This window comes from Lagenorhynchus albirostris, chromosome 5, assembly GCF_949774975.1.
Source record: "Lagenorhynchus albirostris chromosome 5, mLagAlb1.1, whole genome shotgun sequence".
NCBI classification, from domain to species: Eukaryota; Metazoa; Chordata; class Mammalia; order Artiodactyla; family Delphinidae; genus Lagenorhynchus; species Lagenorhynchus albirostris.
In genome coordinates this window covers 140,754,418-140,776,318 of record NC_083099.1, presented here as the reverse complement: position 1 = coordinate 140,776,318, position 21,901 = coordinate 140,754,418, and the positions used below count along the sequence as shown (strand labels likewise).

Sequence of the window (21,901 nt, the reverse complement as noted above, 5' to 3'; positions counted from 1 at the left end):
GGCAATTCTTCAGTAATCTTTAAGGAGAGATGCTTATATGCTGTATCTTTGAGGCTTTTTTAAGGAATATATCTCAACATACTTAAAAAGAAATAGCTGCTAATGTTTTCTTTTCTTATTTTTAAAAATTAGTGTATATTCCAGGGTCAAGAAAAAGAAATGGCAAATCCATCATCTTCTTCCTTTGACAGAAGACAAGCTTGTGTTTCCTGTGTGTGATTTTCTCTGAGTCACACATACCCAAATGTCTTAGGCTGTTCAACACCCCCTCCTATGACTCACCCAGACCCTCATGGTTTTGCTCTGTTTCTCAGATTGTCCCCAAACTCTCCTTATGTTACACTTCTAACTGATGCCCTTTACGGGTTGTGACCTTATCCCCAGTTTCCAGCTAAGCGCCTCCTTTCTTACACTTCACTGCCCAAGTAGAAGAATCTGCCTGTGTGTATACTAAGGAAATAATGATGGATGTACAGGCTTTAACCTAATACGTTGACATTCACACATTTCTTTCACCTGGCATTTTCCGAATAATTGTTTTAGATTTTTGCATATTTCACTTTACTGATTGCTAGTTTGGTTTATTCAGATGCTATCTGCCCAAAATTGGAATTTCCAGGACGTTTTGCGAGTGAACAGAGAGATGAGATGTTTGGAACTGTAGCTGCACTGTTGCATCTGCGCTGGGGTGAGAGTGTGTGTAATATCCACCTGTCAAATGCCACACACCCAGAAGTGACTCGAAAGTGGGTCTTGCTGTCTGATCTTGTGGAGGTACCACCTGCCTCACAAGAACCCCACCGTCTGATCGTGTGGGGTATGGTTCCTGTAGGTGCGTACGACAGAGGCTATAGGAAAATCATTTCAGTCCAACTTCTCCCCACTTCTGACATCCAAGTACCATATTCAGAGTTGGAATCTATTAAAGTAACTATCATTCAGCATTTATTTTTATTCTCTAGTGATGATATATTCAATGGGGGAGAACCACAGACTGGAAAGATACCAATAAACAATTTAGAGGGGTTTAGGGTAGCAAGTTGTTTTGGAACAATAAATGTAGGCCATGGACAGGAAATGGATAATTAACTCCCTTCCATGCTATTTTGCAGAATCTCCAGAATCAATTCCCATAGGACAAGTAAGAGGAAAAAGCGATGCGGGTGAAACCCTTAAGCAAATTATCTGAGTGTCTGGACCTAAAATCATTCAAGTATTGGTGATGTCGTAGTTTGTGAAGGGACTCTCACAGGGTCACATCGTCTTCTCGGTTCCAGAGCTGCTGGGCTTCATGCTGATCTGGTGCAATTATGAGGCTCCTTCTTTGTAAAAGTGCTGCACAAAATCAAGACAAGAAAAACTACAGCTTTAGAAATGAGGAGCAAGTGAGAGCACTTACGTGTAGAACTGAGCAATTTCAGTGCTGTGGTGTGGTCCTGTCCTCCCGACAAGCACATCACATTATTTTGTTTTGGGCTTGGTGTTTGATAGACTAAGGACAAGTATAAAAACCCACATCTGTGGGGCACTAACAGGAGCTGCCAGGCACTTTATGTTTAATGTGTGTATGCGTGTGTGTAAGAGACCTCTAGTATACGTGTGCATATCTGTATATAAAACATTTCAACGTGTGTGTATAAAGCAATGCTTTAATATGTGGGTGTATGTATGTCTTTTAATATATTATGTATGAATACACACACCATGTCTGTTTTATATGTATGTACATATATAACACAACTCTTTAATGCATGTGCATATGTGTACATGCACGTGTACTTATGTGCGCATGCATGTACATGTGTGTATGAATGTATAAGACAGCCCTTTTGTGCAAGTGTATGTGTGGAAAAGGAGCCTGCGGAGTAGGGACTGTTATTCTGCCCACTTTCCAGACAGGAGCTCTGCTTGCTAAGGCACCCTGCCTACCAGGTGGAGACCTTTAGGTCCACAGGGACCCCCAGCCTGTGGAGATTGCCCTTCACACCTCTGGTGAAGTGGGTAACTCGGATGGGTCAGTATATAAATAGGTAGATTTTTCTCTCCAGTTACGCTTATGGAGGTGGCCACAGAAAAGATGTCTGTCTAATCAATGCTTAGACATAGTCGCAGGGCGGTTCCTGGTGAAGAGATGGCAGGGAAGCCAGATGACTGCCTCCTCCAGACACAGTCCCCTCCCCAGACCCCAGACCCTCTGCACTCACACCTCAGGTCAGGGCCTTGAGGATTTTCTTCACTTCCTGAAAGAGATCCATGGACTTTCCCTGGTTAATAGTTATGGTCTCGACTGTCATTTATCATGTGTTTGTGACAGTCAGTACACCAAGTAAGACTTAAAAGAAAGGATGTCTAATGTGATTTTTCTGATGAAACCAAAAATAGCTCTAAGCTCTTCTGACCTTACTTACATATTCCCCTCCACTTATGTGGATAAAAACTTACTGCGTGCCTCACGCATGACAGTGTGTGCCGGGTCCAGAGATGGGGCCCTCATGGATTTTATGGTCCAGGAGATACGTAAATGGCTGCCAGCCACGCGACGATGTGACACCTCCGTCACAGTTCTGTGATCATGGCCATTTGTGACTTTGAGCCCAGCTCTGACAGATGAAGAGGCAGCAAACAGGGAGGACAGAGAGGAAAGGACATGGGAATGTCAGAGCTATGCCTCCTGCAGACTCATGGGACCAGAAGTGTGTGTGTGCAGTGTATGCAGAGTGACATATTTATTCATTCTTTGTTTCAGAACAATTTTTGAGCACTCACTTTATACAGCAAGGCCTTGTATTAAACTTAGTCTGGCAACAAAGTTGAATGCAGCTTTGTCCCTCTCTTCGAAGGGATCAGAATTCAGTAGGTGGAAAAAACAGATGTGCTTACTAACTAGCAAATAAAGTACTAAGGCGCCTGTATGGGGGGGGGAATAAAACCCCTAGGAGAGTTCAGATGCCTCCACTGTGGGGGCAGCAGGGAAGGCACCAGAAGGTGCTGGCTTGCACCGGGCCTCTCATCTCTGCCCCAATCCTGCAATCCTCCTCCTAGAATCTGGTATCTCAGCCCCTTGCCAGACTCCCGCACCGTCTTGCTCTCTCTCGCTTTCTGAGTTATACTCTCATCGCTACTTGACTCTTTCAGTATAAAGTAATGCCATAGAATATTGCCTTATTAATTTACCTCTAGCCTCTGGCATTGCTTGCCTGTGGAGTGAAGTGTTGGGTCACGTCAGAATTTGCTTTAACCAGCGTGTTTCTAAAAAGGATTTTGTCTCAGTATCGAACCTCAGGCTGCACAGGAGCCACTTACCTTTATGCATGTTTCTCGTGGCGTCTGTATAAACCACCAATTTAATAGTTAATACATTTTACAATTTATAGTCAAGTTAGGGCTGGGCTGTTTAGGAATTTCTGAAGTGTATCAAAGTGCGCTCTTTTGGAAAAGAACACTGATTCCAGTTTTTTGTTCAGACTGACAGCAGCATGTCGTTGCATACAGTTTCCCTTTTCCCGTCTTTGTTACAAGGTGAGCAGAGGGTGAAGGTGACACTTAGCAGAGACCTCGCTACTCAGGAGTGTTTGGAAGGCAGGCTGGGCCCCTCTCACTTCATTGCCAGAGTCTAGGCAGAGCGATGACGCTGCTGTGCCTGTGATTGGTGCACTGGAATGGATACAAGCTTGGTGGCCGGTATTCTGCCTCGGATGTGTTACTAAAGGAAAGACAAGACCACCAAGAAGATTCCAGAATTTGAGGCAGAGCAACCAAGTTTCAAAGCCAGGGATGCGTCGAGGAGAGCAGGGTGCATGTGAGAACCACGGGTGTGTCCACGGCCATCAGTGCTGTCAGGCGGCCCAGAATGACCACAAGTGGACGGGGCAGCCGTGGTGGGGAAAGCACCCACCTATCCTGCCCCCTCATGCGGGCTCACGGGCTGCTTGTGAGGTGAGGAGGTGCCCCCAGGGTACATCCAGGGGGGCCCTGGCTCAGCTCGTGGCACAGAGTGTCCTTCCTGGCCAGTGGATGGCTGCTGTGAGGGATGCTGATGGACGCAGCCGATCCTGATGACTGGTGGCTCAGCGGGTCCCTGTGCTGGCCTCGGGAAGGGGCCGCAGAGGTTCCCGGGACTCCTGGACACTGGGGTCATGCCCTTCTGGGGGCTGTTTGCTAAGTCTGTGCTTCAGCTCCTCCTGGCTTTCCCTGCTTCTTGGATAGGCTCCCTGAGGGAATCCCGGCATCTGGAGCCCCATTGCCTCTGATAACCTCTCTCTTTCTCTCCCCCGCGCCTGCTCTCAACTTCCTCTGAGTCTTGTGAACTGCTTTTTCTGTATCTTCATTTATTTACAGAATGATAAATATTAATATAGCCAAGCATAGGCAAATTCTGTTTGTGGGCTACAATAGCTGGACTCGTTTGGGGATGATTTTATTTATTATTTTTGCCCTCTTATGTGCAAAAGGCCTACAAAGCCTGCTTATTGCAGCCATGGGGTCTCACCCAGGAACACTTCTGTCAGCACTGGTGTCAGCAGTTCTGGAAGCTAGCACAGCTCAGCGGAGGTCCCATGCTTGGCCACGGAGCTACCCTTGAAAACTCATTCCTGTAAAGGGACACCCACTTCCACGGTATGAATGTGCTTCCAAAGGCATGCTCTTGTAGAACCTTCCAGCACACAGGGAGGTAGGCGTGACCAGCATCCTCATTTTATGAGCAAAGCACTGAGATGCAGGGAGTTTGAAGACTTGCCCACGGTTGCAAGGTTAGTGTCAGATCCAGGTCTCCAGCCCAGGGCTTTGTTGAGTCGCCATCAACACTGTAGTTTTCCTTCTGCACCATAAGCCAGCATCTCACGTTAGACTGGGAGGCCTCCTGGAGAGTGAGGTGCACACAGAGGCTGGATGATCACATGTTTTGCTGCATCATTTTCTGGTTTGGGACAGAGATAATAACTGATGACTTCCCTGGCCCTCTCAGTTCTGAAATTCTATCATCCGGATGCATTCGGCTAAACATGGAAAACCAGCTAACTGTGCCCAAGTGAACAGAGCGGTTATGTGTTTAAATGACAGATCCTCATGTCCTAATTCCTTCTTACCAATCCCATCACTGTGGGGCACAGGAGAGAGGACAAAGGAAGAAACGATCCTGGGAGGTAATAACAGCGTCGCACAGGTGCTGAATCAGTCGGAGGAAAGCGGTGAGCCCTCTACGTGAGCGATCTGGGTACCACTGCAAGACCAGAATGCCACCCAAAAGCCAGGCCCAGCAAAGATGACATGTTTTATCTTGAAGAAATAACAAATTTCGTTGGTGAGCAAGACATGGGGACAATTGACTGGAACGAATCTGAAAACTGGAGAAGGGGATACGAGCTAGTGGAGCAGATGAGGAACTGGTTTGATTATTGAGTGGGGTCATTGGCCAAGAGGCGTCGCACAAGGACGGAGCAGACAGAGGAGGCTGTGGGGAGCTCAGAGGTTGGAGCTGGCCCACAGGCTGGTGAAGGGAGGGCAGAGCCTTTGGAATCCTACGGAGGGGGAGTGGGGATGTCAAGAGGTGCGCCCATGAAATAATTCCAAGTGACTTGGCAGAAACTTAAGAGTCCAGAAGGTTTAACGCTGGTGTACAGAGTTTCTACTTAAATACGTGGTGATGGTGTATTTAATGGCTGTTACTGCTGAAGGGTGTAGGGAAAAAGGCATGGTGTCTCATTTCAGAAAATGATAGTACTTCTGCTCTCCAGATTTACTACGAAGATGCTCCAGGGCTTCCCTGGTGGTGCAGTGGTTGAGAGTCTGCCTGCCAATGCAGGGGACACGGGTTCGTGCCCCGTCCGGGAAGATCCCACATGCTGCAGAGCGGCTGGGCCCGTGAGCCATGGCCGCTGAGCCTGCGCGTCCGGAGCCTGTGCTCCGCAATGAGAGAGGCCACAACAGTGAGAGGCCCACATACCAGAAAAAAAAAAAAAAAAAGATGCTCCAACTCGCAGGTCTTTCTTTTGTCAGCCACTTGACCTGGCTTCTCTGTGGGGTCTTCTCTCCCTGGCCTCCTCTAAAACCCATCTTTTTATCTGAATTCCTGGGCATCCTACCTCACCAGGACTCATTAGCTCTGATTCCTGTTTCGTTCTCCCACAGGTGGTCAGAGACCAAGGACTGTGTCCTCCACATTTCTCAACTGAATATGCTCTAAGAGCCCTAGTTCAAACTCAAATTATACTGTAATTATCTGTCCACTTTTGGGTAACACCCCACCACATCATTGGCCAAAACAAGTCACACTGCCAGTCCTGACATCAGTAGACTAAAGGTGTGTGATCTTCCCCAAAGGACTTTGACTGGCTATCATTTAGCTGGATATACAGTCTAAACACAAAAGATATACAATTACGTATTTTCATAAGACTCAATCCTTCTGAAGAAGTAAATTCTGTTAATTCTATTTCAATTTAATTTTGACTTCCCCAGAATCAAAGGGCTCAAGGAAATTTATAAGGATAATCTCATTCAATTCCAGGAATGTTTGACCCTCGGTTCTCAACCTCTGGGCCTTTGTGTGGAGGCAGAGACTGAATTATTTCAAAGAGAAAGCGGTGCCATATATATCCTAGTACTTCCCACAGACTAAGCAATAAGATACATACACAGAGATAGATAGGTAGATAGATAAAGTACTTATTATATGTATGCCAGGGACTGTTCTAAGTGTTTAACACATGTTTACTCAAGAATCAGCAAACTTTTCCTATAAAGGGCAAGATACTAAGTATTTTAGGCTTCGTGGGCCATGAAATCTGTGTCATAACCATGTAACTGCCATTCTAGTGCAAAGCAGCTACAGACAATACTTTAGCCAATGAGCACAACTGTGTTCTAATACAGATTTGTTTATAAAAGTGAGCTGGTTTGACTCATGGGCCGCAGTTTATTGAACCCTGTATTAATTGTTTTTCCCTTATGACAATCCTAGTGTTATCCTCATTTTATAGAAAAAGGAGCTGAGGCTCATAGAGGTGCAGTAACGTATGAGCGTTCACCCAGCTGGTAAGTAGGGGGGAGTCAGGCTTGGAACAGAGCAGCCTGGCTTCCGGGTCCCCGTTCCTAACAGTAAGGATGCGTCGTTCCCTGGTGACACTGTTCTGGTGGGTTCAGACTCTTGAACTGTAGATCAGAAAAAGAGGGATTGGCTTCCCAGATATTTAATAGCTTGGCTATTTTATGGGTGATCTCTCTCGCTATCTAAACAAAGTCACAAATCGTTCCAGCTTCCATCTTGCTGGAATATCCAGGACTATACTGGATACAAAACTGGATAATATACAAAGTGGTAAAAATGTTGCATCTCATGATTTCTGGTGTTCACCTACATACAACTTGGGCTACGTTCAGGTTTCTTACTGGTGCCTCCCCACCAGGGTAGAATAAAAGGCAAAAAACACAGCAGAGAAACTCTGTCCAAGGATGAGGAAGAATCACTGTGGTGACAGGAGTGGGAAACAGCTGACTTTAGGTTGGCAGGGCTGAATCCCAACCATGGTCACTCAGTCTCGCCGTGTGACCATGCACACCTCACCGTGCATTCTTCTCTACGTCTGAGTTTTCTCCTCTGAAAAGTGGAGACAAGATATCTACTTATAGGTGTGCTGTGAAAAATAGAGGAGTTTAAGTACAGGCAAGTGTTGGAGCTATGACACCCTACTGATATAGGGTGAGGACCCGTTGCCATTGTTGTCGGTCAGGGTAGGGTTTTTGCTAATTCTAGGTGACTGAAATGTGGTTGATTGCCTGTGAAGAAAGAAGGCTCTAAACATATGCTAACTGCAGTTGGAAGTCATTTAATTACAAGTTGCTCATACTTATTTAAGGAAAATGACTAGCTCTTTAAATCTCAAGTGATTTTCTAGAAGACTCAGAATTGTTCAGGATCTCCAGAGCATCTTTACTCATAAAGTAAAGCAGCCAGCCTTGCTCCTGTGGGTCCTCTTGTGGGGACAACTTTCTTTACCTTTTCTGCTTGTTGTAATGCTACATAAGTTTTAAGACTTGGCTCACTCAGTTATCATCATGATCGCCCAAGCTACGTTTTTCACTGATTCTTCTGTCCTTCCCTAGTCCTTTGTGCTGACCTCTGTTTGCCAGAGGTTACTAGAGTTCATTTGCTTGTTCATTCATTCAACCAATATGTGGTTGTCTACTATGGGTCAGGCAATGTACTACCTGTGCGGGAAGCAGAGGTGATGAAATATGAAACAGAAATGGCTGCTGTCCTCACTTAGTGCATCTCTCTCTTCTCAGTTGGGATTGGAGTGATTTGGGGGCAACGGGAACTCTTCTTTCTTTCCCACTTTGCTCAAGACCTAGAAACCAGATGTCCAATTTATTTGAGTTATTGTTTTCCTGGGATGTAAAGAAAGAATCTAAGAACTTAAAGTGTTTTTTATGAATAAAGTTCTATAGCATTTGAATTTGTAATACCTCTTCTGACCTCACTGAGACGTTTTATTTCCCCTAGCTGCCTAATTCCTTATCGTTCTAGCAACAAATATGTATTTAGTATCTACTGTGTGATGGGCATTCCGGGGCTGCAATGGAAAATTCTATAGCTGTGGACTCCTGTCTTCAGGGAGCTTGGAGTCTAATGGGGAAGATCGGAAATAAAAAGCAATAAGCGAAACAGAATAATTTGAAATAATTACAGATTGTTATAAATGTTCCAAAGAAACAAGGGGGAGAGAGTGTGGGGACGGGGCAGAGAGCATCTATTTTAAATTAAGGAAGCACAGAGGTCTCTCTGTGTCCTGGGGAATGAGAAAGAAACAGTCACACAAAGAGCAGAGGATGCCATCCATCAGTGAGGAATGCGGGAAGGCAGTGGGGCTCAGTCTGGGTGACTTGGTGACCAGGTCACAGAGAAGTGGTCCAGATTACACAGGGGCTGGGAGGCAATAGAAAGAGTTTTGATTTTATTCTAAATTCAGTGGAAAGTCAGTGAAGGATGTTAAACCTCTCAGATCATGACATGATGCGATATTGGGTGAAAGAGGTCACTCACACTAATGAAGAAAAGAAGGAATAAATTGTATGGGAGAAAATGTGGATGCAGAGAGACCAGCTGGGGGGCTGTTTAAAATGTCCACCTAAGAGATAATGGTCACACGGACTTGAGGAAGAGATAAATGGACAGACCTGGGATATATTTTGGAGATAGAAGGAATAGGATCTGAAGAAGGCTGTGTTGAGGTGGGTCGAGAGGGAGGAAGGAGCTTAGAGGCAAGAGGATGATGAAATCAAGAATGAGTCCTCATGAAGAACCTAGGGGTAAGATGGGAATAAAGACACAGACCTACTAGAGCATGGACTTGAGGACACGGGGAGGGGGAAGGGTAAGCTGTGACAAAGCGAGAGAGAAGCATGGACATACATATACTACCAAACGTAAGGTAGATAGCTAGTGGGAAGCAGCCGCATAGCACAGGGAGATCAGCTCGGTGCTTTGTGACCACCTAGAGGGGTGGGATCGGGAGGGTGGGAGGGAGGGAGACACAAGAGGGAAGAGATATGGGAACATATGTATATGTATAACTGATTCACTTTGTTATAAAGCAGAAACTAACACACCATTGTAAAGCAATTATACTCCAATAAAGATGTAAAAAAAAGAATGAGTCCTGGTTGAGGAAGTGGATGAATGGAGGTCCCAATTTCCGAGGGAAAGAATGGTTTCTAAACAGGTTGAGTTTTAAATATAATAGACCCTCCTGTTGAAGAGCCAGATGGGCAGGTGGATACATGGATTTCATCTTGCTACATAAATGTGTGAGTGGTCAGCCACGTAACTGTATCTAAAGTAATTGGTTGAATGAGATACCCTATGGACGAAAGAAAAGAGAGTCTGGGATGAATTCCTGAAAATGCTAACATTAGCCATCAGGCAAAGAAGGAGGAGACCTCAGGGGAGCACCTAGTGGATTAGGAGGAAAGACAGGAATGTGCAGCTGTCATGGACACCAAGAGAAGAGTGGTAGGGAGGCTTTCACTGTATCGAATGCCTCTGAGAGGCAAGATGAGATCCAGGAAGTGTCCGCAGGGTTTGACACCATCGAAATTATCAGAGATCTAGAAAAGGGCAATCTGCAGAGTTGTGGGTCAGAGCCTTCTTGAAGAGGTTGAAAGTGAATGGCTGGTGAGGCTGTGCAGATGAATATGTGATTTACTCCTTCGAAAAAACGTGATTGTGAATGAGAAGCAAAAACTGGGACAGCAGTAAAGGAGAATGTTTAGTAAAAGGAATTTGGGTTTATTGTTGTTATTTGTTTATGTGGTTTTTTTTTTTTTTGGAAAGATGAGATATAGCAAGCATGTTTCATGATGGGCACAGTGATCCAACAGAGAATAGGGTACTGAGCAGTAGATACCAGGGAGAGAAAAAACAGAAGAAATGAGATCCTCAAGAAAGCCACAGGGTGCGGGCTGAGAACTCTGGCAGGGGGATCAGCCTGGAGGAGGTAACGGGATGGGTGCAGAGCTGAGGGAGATTCTAACTAAGGAAGCTTAAGCTGAAGCTTCTGCTTAGACAGAGGGTGGGGAGGGCCTAGTGAGAGCTTTTAGGAGAGATGGCCGAGATGAGAAACTTAAAATCACTTCTCAGGGAGATGGAAAGAAGCCTGCTAGACCCAGAATTGTGTCCCTCTCTTGAGGACTGTTCCATGTGAGGAAGGTTCCTGGAGAAGCTGGGTTCCAGAGGGTTTAAGTATAACGGTTCTGTGCATTACAGTGCATCTTTCTATAATATTTTTCTTCTTATTCCCCAAGATTTTTTATTTTCCCTGAGAACCTGGAGAGAGTTGGACTCCATGTATATCTCTGTGGTTTTTGACTCCTATGTTAATTTTATTTTGGGTTTTGTATCTATTGAGTTTCATAGACGTCTCTCCTTTTTCCGGGTCACTCATTCCTCTTTCAGAAATTGTGTAAATGTTCATTTGTCAAATTGGGACACCTTGGAAAATAATGACTTAAAATTTTACTTAACTTCAAGATTTGTATGTTATTTGCATATTTTATAAGACTATATTTGTATAATATATATCAAAACAGCAACAACTAACATAATAAATACACTCTTAGATTATAAAAGTTTATTTTAACATATAATCAAAGATTCTTTTTTCTACATTGCTTATAAAATGATTGGTATAAATAAACTGTTGGGAAAATTGTTTAATTATATCTTCTCATCTTTTTCATATTATATTTGAGATTATTTCACAATTTGCACTTGCCTAAAAGTTTGGCATGCACGAATGTGTGTGTGTGTATGTGTGTGTGTGTGTGTGTGTGTGTGTGTGGTGTGTATACACAAAGATTTCTTCTTTTCTAATCTGGCATTTCTTTGGAATATATAACTATCTATTAGAGTCAATAATGTTACTGAACCACCAAACTTGGGTCCACTTGCCCTCGTGCAGTAAAGCCAATCTACTGATACCAGGTTGTGGTGAAGGAAAGTGCAGCTTTATTGTAAAGGCGCCAGTACAAGGAGAACGGGTGGCTCCTGCTGGAAAACCCCAAAGGGGGCTTCCCTGGTGGCGCAGTGGTTGGGAGTCCGCCTGCCGATGCAGGGGACGCGGGTTCATGTCCCGGTCCGGGAGGATCCCACATGCCGCGGAGCGGCTGGGCCCGTGAGCCATGGCCACTGAGCCTGCACGTCCGGAGCCTGTGCTCCACAGCGGGAGGGGCCACAACAGTGAGAGGCCCGTGTACAGCAAAACAACAACAACAACAAAAACCCCAAAGGGGTTTCAGCAGAGCATTTTTAAAGGCCAGGTGATGTGGGGGAAGCCCAGGGTCTGTAATCAGTTCGTGCACCGGTCTCTGATTGTTTGATGGTGAGGTAACAGGGGTCCTTAGGCACCAGTAGGTCTGGGGGCTCATGAGCATCAAATAGTTAATTTCTTCCGTTTGGTGGTGGTTTTAGCATCTATAAAACAACCCAGGAAGTGTGCATCAGGTACTATTATCTAGGTACTTCAGAGAGGAGCTACAGCAGAGGATATGGGGGAGGGGTCTGTCCTAACAAGGCCCCATAAAGTCCTGCTCGGTTACAGTAAGAGCCAGTGGAGGTAAATTATAGCCCCAAAGAAAGCAAACTAGAAGCTTCTTCAGATACCCTGGCCCCTCTGGCCTGATGTGCGTGCACGGCCACCTTAGCCCTCCTGGTGGGCCAACATTAAGGACACAAGAAGCGCTACTACTGACTTTCATCTTCCTCTAGGCTTCCTGCTTTTCTTTGGAAGAACATTCTACCTTCCAGGAGACCCTGCTTCTGAGCATCCTTAGTGTGTCGTGTGGTTCAGGTGTCCACCACCCCATCTGGAGAGGAGGCTGTTTATTTCCCTACTTTCTGAAATCCTTTGCCTCCATTCTGAGAGCCTGGGAAGTGGGGGGGGGGAGAAAAAACCTCTTTTTTTTTTTCAATCTGGTTATCTTATGGCACTGCTGGGGACATATTATTTGTGGTAGATGTTCAGATAAGACAGGTCTGAAGAAAGATTTTATATCTCTGAGCCTTATTCATCCTATTCCTACTTGCGTTGTATTGCCAGAAACTAATTGAGAGTCAGTTCTGTTTTATTTCATTGTGACCCAATGATACAGGCAGGGGCAATTTTCCATGTTAGTGAAATGAAAAAGGAGGTGTGGAGAGGCTGCAGGGTGAAACGGGCCCCTGGCAGGGAAGCGATGAGCCCAGTGTCCTGATAGGATGCCATGTTGCCATGTTAGGCAGGCAGCCCTGGCGAGATGACTTGGAAGGGGGATGTAAGCTCAGAATTTGGGGCCACCAAATCACCTTGAAGACCTAGCTCCATGTGCCTACTGGAAAACAAGCAAGGCTTCGAAGAGTGAACTCATTTGAAAAATCCTGTGCTTTAAAAATTTCTGCGAGGAGACGACCCCTTGGGCTGTAGCATGAGGGATAAACATCATTATCGAATCAGATATGGGAGCTTTTGGTAGCATAGAGCTTCCAGTGTTTGACTATACCTTCAACAGCAAACACAAAACAAAACAGAAATATACCCACTCTCCCAAGGCAAGTGTTTCCTCTTGACCACATATGTACATATTAAAGTCTATTCTGGGGGGAGGAGGAAGATGAAAACATAATTGCAAAGCTCACCCTTTGAATCCATAGCTGCTTCCAAGAGGCCTCTGTTTCAAAGGTGGGCCCTCTGCACCGTTGTTTGTAGAACGTCACATAGGTGCTATATTTACTTAGTCTCTTATTTGAAAAGAAGCTTTCCTCCTGCCTTAGAGAAGCTCATTACAGATAGATTTCACCTTTCGGCTGCAAAAGATGTTTCCTTGAAATGAAAATATATGAACGTTAGATTCATAGCGTGTAGCTTCCAAGCTATCCCTTTGATCCAGTTCAGAATGCATTTGTTAAAAAGCCGCTTCACTGATTTTTTTTAGCTGCTTTTTGCTGTGTTTGGATCATTTGTACGTATACGCATCACAAATTTTGCTACATCAAAGCGCTTAATAAGTTCGCGGCACTCACGAAATAGCACACAAAACAAAGGGACTTTTCTCCATAAAGATTTCTGCCATTTAACCTCCGGTATGAAAGTTGTTTTTAATGTGTTCCCTCTGAATAGCTTCAAAATATTTTATGCAGGGCTTCCCTGGTGGTGCAGTGGTTGAGAGTCCGCCTGCCGATGCAGGGGACACGGGTTCGTGCCTCGGTCCGGGAAGATCCCACGTGCCGCGGAGCGGCTGGGCCCGTGAGCCATGGCCGCTGAGCCTGCGCGTCCGGAGCCTGTGCTCCGCAACGGAGAGGCCACAACAGTGAGAGGCCCGCGTACCGCAAAAAAAAAAAAAAAAAGAGCCAGCCCAGGTGCACCTTCAGATCTTCTCAGAAAATGGTATACTGTGGGAAAAGGGAGATTTGATAGAGCAAGTACACGCATGTGATATCCATTCCGTTGGATAAAAGTCATTTTACTTCAATTATTTATTTAATTGGTTACATTTGTAGGTGGCAATAGCTTCCAGGAAAGCGTTGACAACATTTGATGTACGTAAGGATAGCTATTAATTTAGTAATAAATTGAAGTTTACTCAAGTAACTAATGTGATGTTTCTTTATTAGGTCCAATTATATTACGAGGTGTAAGCACATTATAAGCCTTAATGCTGGGTGGGTTTTTTTTGTTTTTGTTTTTGTGTTTTGGTATCAGGTACACACAAGTCAGTGTTAAGTGCTTTAAATTCTAAACGAATATTTCCTGAGGGCGGGCTTTGGGCCAGCGCAGTCAAAAGCACTACCAGGAAGACAGAGTTGGGTTTGGTGTAGTCCTGACCTCAAGCCACAAGGAGCCCAAAGGCACCCAGTGTGGGCTGCACCAGGAACCTTCGAATCTGACCTCCAAACCGGACCTCTGCCTATACTTAGGGTTAGGGAGGGGTAGCTCCCACAGACCTTTCTGTTAAAAGATACCTTATGCAGATATAAAAATGAACATGTGTTGAAGATTTTGTGTAACTTATTCAGTGACGGAGCTGGAAAGCTGTTACGACCAGTTCAAAAGAGAAACGTATGAAACAAATATTTATTCACCAGGAATATTGAAGTAAATATGCAAATGGGGGCAGAACTGGTTTTTCCATGTGGATCTGGTGGAGTGGGGTAGGGAGGGAAGTCAAGTCATTACACCCCTACCAGATAGGGCAGATCTGTGTGACTGTCAGTTACCTGCAAACGACAGAGCTGTAAAACAGCTCAAAGATGATGAAGTGCAGAATCCGGTAGTCTCTGCAGGTCTCATAGTTTTCCACTGAAACGCACATTTTTTTTCTACACCTCCAGCAGGGTGTTGGACACTCAAATCCCTATTTTTGGCTTTAAAGTTAGGAAAGCACCCTGACTTAGGGGGCCAGGTAAAGGTCAAGGGATACAAAGAGAGACGGAAGGTGATAATTGTGGGTTCCCACTGCTGTTTGTGGGAACATACACGGATTTCAGCGTCAATGAAGCAACCCATCAATTAAGTATTGAAAACTCTTTTGTCTTTTTTAGAGATCGTTTTCATGGTGGTGGTAAATGGTGTAAGAAGTGACTCTCCTCATTCTTTAAGCTTACGCCTTCCATGTTCTATTTCTGTGCCGGATCCACGGCTTTGTTCGGCACCAGCCCTCGCTTCCCGATTCTTCTCTTTGTGCATCAGACTCTCCATTAAAGCAATTCCTAATTACTACTCAGACCTGGCACTTGGGGCCATCTCTGTGCACTACCTCAAATAAATTTACCAAATACCCTTCACACAAAAGCGAGATGGAGTTGGATGCTCACTAAGGGAGGAGTTGGGAAGGCTGGGCTCTGGTGAGACTGTGCCCCCCCAGATCATGCCAGGACTTCTTCCAGCAAACACCTGCTCCTCCTGGTAGCATAAACCAGCATAAGGAAAGCAGAGGGCTCAGCAGCCATGGGCTGGCACCTGCCGGTCAGGGATCCACTGATGTGTTCTGTAAATTGGAGCTTCTGACCACACGATCCTCAATCCAGTTAACATCATACGGAATGTTATGGTTTTCTAAGAGGTCCATTTTCTTGCTGGTTTCCTCAGTTGCAACAATGAAATGTCACCCTCTATGGTATTAGGTTGAGATGGCACCTGGCACGGGTTTTATGAGAGGCTGTGAGCTGTCTTGACCCCCGAAGGCTGACATGAGGGAGAGGAGATGCAGAAGAATGTCGGGTGTGAGGCGACATACACTATTTGTTAGTATTTGTAAGCTCACCTCAATATCCCTGGCTCTATTATTGCAACCAGGCTGATTTTTAAAATTTTTATGAAGGTATAATAAAATTCACTGTTTTTTAATGTTTATTTCTGCAAATTTTGACAAATGCATAGAGTCATATAAGCACTGCCATGATCAGATATAGAACATCGACGTGAAACCCCCCAAATGCTCTGGCATCCCTCTGTAGTCAACTCCTCTTTCCCTCTTCCCCACTCCCCACCTCCCTGGAAGCCCCAACTCCGGTAGCCTTTTGAGTCTGGCTTCTCTCACTTATCATGATGCACTTGAGGTTATGAGTACAGCCATTATAAACATTCATTTACAGATTTTATGTGAACATTGTTTTTATTCCACTTGGGTAAATAACTAAGAGTAGCATTTCTGAGTTGTATGGTAAATGAATGTTTAACTTTATAAAAACGAGTCAGATTGTTTCCAGAAGGCCTACTTCATCTTGAATCCCCACCAGCAATGTATGAGATGCCTAGTTGCTCTATATTGTCGTACCCTCACCAGCACTTGGTATTGTTGGATTTCCTACCTCCCTCCCACTTTTCCTTCCTCCCTCCCTCCCTTCCTTCCTTCCTTCCTTCCTTCCTTCACTCCCTCCCTCCTTCCTTCCCTCTCTCTCTCTGTCATTCTAACAGGTGTCATAGTATTGTCTCACACTATTTAAACTGACTAATTTAAATGACTAATCTGTTGGAGCTTTTTTTCCCCATGTGCTTATTTGCTATTTATGTCTTTTCTTTATTGAGGTATCTGTTCAAGTCTTTTGACTGGGATTATTTTTTAACAGCTTTCTGATTCAGATTTTATCTTTCACGAAAGGAGAATGAATTAAGTCTAGAAACTATGGATTGGCATATTTACAATGCTTGCAGACACAATGGGAAAACAAACTTCTAGAACAAATTATTTTGTAGATCATTTAGGAGTAGATATTATTTTGTAGATCATTTAGTAGTAATCAACAGAAGCCTTCACTAAGGATAAGTTATGCCAAAGGGACCCACTTTCCTTTCTTTTTGATGAGTTAGTTAAATTGTATATTAGAATAATTTAATAGGTGCAATACTTTATTTCATGCTTGCAAACAAAATGGAGAAATGGGGACTGCATAACAATAAAATTAGAGTGAATTCTATTTTGTTGAAAAACATTACCCCTAAAATATTGATTTTTTTTTTTTGAGTCTGTCTACCTGGAGGGATGTTCTTAACCTGATGTAACTTACCTATAATATTAAAATTAGGTAATTCAGAAGTCATTAAGAGCTCTGTAGATTATATCTGACAGAGCACAAATGTGCAGGAAAAACTTCGGCAGAATAAACTCAGATGTGCAGGATGTAGATTTATGGTCTTCCCTCCCACGGCCCCTTCCCAGCCTCGGATGTGGAGGTGATGGTGGTCCATGCTGTCAGGATGCAGCATCCTGGTGCTGCCTTCCAGCTCACCCTGCACCCTGCCTCCCCTCCTCCATCCTCGCCTCCCTCCTCAAACCATGCCCAGTGAAAGCTCCACAAGGGCAAAGACCATGGAGAGTTCATCCATGAATTTCATCAGGTAACTTTTTAAAGATGGGTTTATTCACTCCTCTTTTAGATTTCATGAAAATGGAGCACACATCTTGAGAGACATCAAGGAGCCCATTGATTTTATGTGCACTAACTAGCAATTTTCTTCTTATCAGAGATGTTTCTTGAAACACGATGCTTTCGTTTCTTAAGGCTATGCCATAAGAACTCAGTCCCACACAGCTCTTAATTCAGGAGCCAGAATGTGAGAAAAAAAAATTTCCTTGAGAAAGCAGAGGTACGCTTCCTATCGCCTTTGAGTCTTCCCTTGAACACAGGCAGCTGCACTGATGAAGGCCCTCATGGTGTGGAGAGCCCGGGGGCCTCCCGTGAGCACCCTTACTCCAGCTGGGGGCTTGTCTGCCCTGTGAGTGTTGGTGGGGAGAGGACATAGTGGACACTGAGTCAGCAGAGCCACAGTTTCCAGATGTGATTGTAGCTGCTACTGTGGTCCTTAGCCAGGGGTGGTTTTGCCCCCAGGGGTCCGGTGGCAATGTCAGCAGACACTTCTGATTGTCACAACTGGGCAGGAGCTAGTGACACCCAGGAGTAGAGGACAGAGATGTTGCTAAACATCCTATGATGCACAGAATGTCCCACAACAAAGACTCACCTGGACCAGAATGTCTACTGTGCCGAGGCTGAGGGATTCTGCTCTAAGTTGCAATACTTGGGAGCCCATGAGGTCAAGAAGTAGAGACCTTAGGTCCATTCTGACTGCAGGACATTGGGCGTCCAGGGCAGGGATGGAATCACAGCCAGGGGATCTCCAGTGTCTGGTGTGGTGCTGGTGTTAGTAGGGGCTGGGAGGGGGCAGGCTGTGGCTTCTGGTGTTCAGGGATTCAAGCATCAGCGTCCACACTGTGACTTTCTTTTGTCCCGGGCCTTGACTTCTGTCCAACATTCTTTGTCTAGTTTTGGTGTCCTGTGACCACCCTCAAGGTCAGTGATTCAGGACTCAGGACTCAGGGGCAGCTTATTACAGTGAAAGAACGTACAGCAGAGTCACTACAGGGTCTGGAGGAGACCGGCAACGGCTTACAAAGTCCTCCCTGTGTGATTGCACAGGACATGCTACTCCTCCTGCCGTGAACTGCATGCCATGTGCCAAGGGTCCCAGGTCAGGGAAGCCCTCTTGAGTCTTGGGGTCCAGGGCTTTTGGGGGTCTGGTCACATGGGCATGTACCACCAGAAGGAAAGCTAGTGACCGCCATGAATCATAATGTTGGTGCAAACAACCCAAATAAGCTGGCGGTGAGGTTGGGATCTGGCGGGTGGTCTTCCCTCAGGTTCTCTGTGAATCTCAGTGGAGGGATGCCAGTCAGTGTGGTGTGCTTTTCTCCTTGGGCAGGACCGATTTTCAGGGCTCAGAGAGACCTTTTCTTCATGTGCAGGAGAAGTAATTTGTTCCCCAAATTTTGATTATGTCACACTTATTCCTTTTCTAAGTATCCCTTATTTGTTCAATATAAGATAATAAATTCTGACAAACAATCAGGGAAAGGGCATCAAGCGATGTGCTTCATTTTAATTGGCTCGCCGTTTTTTTCTTCTCTGCTAAATTATAGCCCATCAGCATGAGGTTTCCTGTGGTGAGCAGCTAATAATATGCCCAGGTGCAGTCAATTTTACTTCCTAAATAAGAAATAATAGCTACGGATCCCCCGAATGTGAAGTGGAAAAGTGGGCCGTAATATCTCTTCTCAGCGGTACTGCACGCTAGGGCGAGTTTTACATCCCGATCTCCATTCTAACAATTTTCCTTTAAAAATGTGATTGCAATTAATTACACTGAAGAACTAAAAACTGTGGCTTCATCAAAGCACAGAAGTTTTCTTAGAAACTTTTGAGAAATCTCTCATTTAATTTAGCATTACATTTCACACACACACAAAAGCTTATTTAAAAATTAGGAATATAAAAACAATATGGATAGACACAAATAAAAATATCACTGTTAAATGACCCAATGAAACAGTATTCTGTTACATGTATTTTCCAAAATGGCGCTAGGAGATGGCTTTGCCTTGGCGTTCCAACCCCAGACAAATGTACCCGATGGAAAGTCAGTTGTTGGGAGCTCTTTTCCCTTTTACCACTTCACCATTAATAATACTTGTTCCTGCTTGAAAACATTTTAGTGATTTGTAATTAGCTACGAGGTTAAGGTTAATGTTTTAGTTCTTTTATAGATCACTTTCATTATTACTTAAGCCACCCAACCTTGGATGTATATTTTTCAATAAACTCAAATCTCCTCTTTCTGAGGATGAATTGACAGGCATTTTTACCCTCATGCACAGCCATCTGTCACACCACTTCTGTGTTATGACCAAGTGGCCAGGAGCACTCCTGAGCTCCATGGGAAAGTAGCAAAGGGAAGAAAATTAAAGACCCCTATCTTAGTTCTCTAATTCAACCAGAAAAAATTACATAGGAGAAAGCAAAAATGAAGAAAGTGAGATGTGTGGCTGCACCTCCCCTTCCCACCAAGGCAGACAGGGTTTCCAGTTCTTCCTCCTCGGTGGGACTTAATCCATCCACTTCCCTCCTTATCCACGGCCACATTCTGGCTCAGCTACCAATGTCCTTGTTCCCCTGTAGTGCACCTGCACACTGTAGCCAAAGGGATCATCAGAAAGCCACCCAGTCATCCATTGCTGTGTAACAAACATCTCCAAACTTGGTGGCTTAAAATAACTACTATTTACTTTGTTCATGATCATGAGATTTGGGTGGGGCTCAGTAGAGCATCTCAGCTCTGCTCTGAGATGCATGCACCTCAGCTGGGGTGACATGAATGGCCAGGAGACTGGAAATCTGTTCTCTCCTTGGGGCAAGACTGATCTGGGGACTTGTAGAGACTGTTCTTAGTCACAGGCTGACCTCTCTCTCTCTCTCTCTTCAGTTCATTGCCTTGTGTCCCCTGCATGTGGTGTCCCAAGTATGGTTCTCTCGCAGTAGTTAGGCTCTCAAGCAGTGGGTCAGGACTCAAGAGAGAGTGTCCCCAAAGACCAGGGTGAAGCTGAAAGGCTTCTCATGACCTGGCCTTGGAAATCTCAGAACCTCACATCGACCAAATTCTCTTGGTCAAGCAGGTCATTAAGTACAATTTGGATTCAAAGAGGAAGGAATTAGGCACTCCCAATGAGCAGTGTGGCAAAGAATGTGAGCTATCTTTAATTTCTCACAAAAGCACATTGGCTTATGCCACCCTCTGGCTTAGACCCCTCCAAGGCTTCCCATTGCTTTTCAGATAAAATCTAACACTGTCCGCAATAATGCTGCATGTTCCTGCTGACCAGCCTCTTCTCAGGGTGGGCTCTCCCGGACTCTGCTCTATGTATTTCAGCATTTCACCCTTCATTGCTTGAACTATAATGGTTTTTCCCACCTCATAATCTCTCTGTGCACTGTCTAGCTAAGGCCAAAGCATCTTCCAGGTCAACATTTAAATGCCATTGGTAGGGGAAGCCTTCATTGACCCCGGGTGCAGTCAGACCCCTCTGTCACATCCTTTCTCAGCCCTCGGTGTTATTAAATGTTTCATCATGTGATTTAGTGCTTGCATTTCTCCCTGGAGCAAAAGTCTTATGAAGGCACAGGCTTTTTATGCTGTTCAGTACTATTTCTATAGCACCTAGCACAAATATTTATCAAATAGTCAACATCACGTTAGCCCAAATACAGAAATAGTGCTTATCTGTGCATCCCAAATTACATCAGTTTTGTGAAACAATTGTCTCCCTGCACCATCCAGTGGGGTAGCCATGGTCACATGCGATGCTGCACTAAACGCTGGAAATGTGCCTGGTCTGAGGAGAGGTGCTGTAAGTGTAAACCACACACTGTATTTCACAGACATAATCCAACAAAAGCAAATGTAAGTTATCTCACATAATATTTTATGTAAATTACATGTTGACATGATAATAGTTTTGATATACTGGGTTAATGAACTATATTATTGAAATTAAATTCATCTGTTTCTTTTTACATTTTAATGTGCCTTTCTTAAAATCTAAAATCACATACAAGGTTCTCATTTGTGGATCATGTCATATTTCTATTGAACGATGCTGCTGTGGATAGAGGGTTCTGTGGTGACATATGCTGGAAGAAATTCTGCAAACACTCGTTCCTTGGAAGGTTTATAATGAACATATCAAAGGCACTGAGAAGTCCTGTGGGAGATACCTGTTTACTTTAAGCTAGAGTTTTTTGAAGTGATTTGATCACGCATGGGATCCATTCTTTTCAGCACCCTGTATTTTCATCTTCCATGATACACACATAGGGGAACATGGTTTAGGTACCTGCCTCCAGGGTGCCTGAACTTGCGGTCACAGGCATGGTTTACTCAGTAGTGAATCTTATTATGGAAATTAGGGGGAGGGGGGATATTCAGGAGAGAGACAGATTCAAGGACTCTCCCAGAACTGCATGATCCCTCATATAAGGGCCCGTAAAGCACACGGGGTCCTCCAGCAGCTGGAGGTCACAGCCGCTCTGAGGGGGACA

General features: G+C 44.7%; 1 protein-coding gene across 1 annotated transcript in view; it reads left to right on the top strand.

The window, feature by feature from the left end:
- Window positions 1-21,901, top strand: part of DSCAM (DS cell adhesion molecule) — a gene marked incomplete at its 5' end in the record, with an annotated part of 743,298 nt that overhangs the window by 185,391 nt on the left and 536,006 nt on the right. The window lies entirely within an intron of this gene.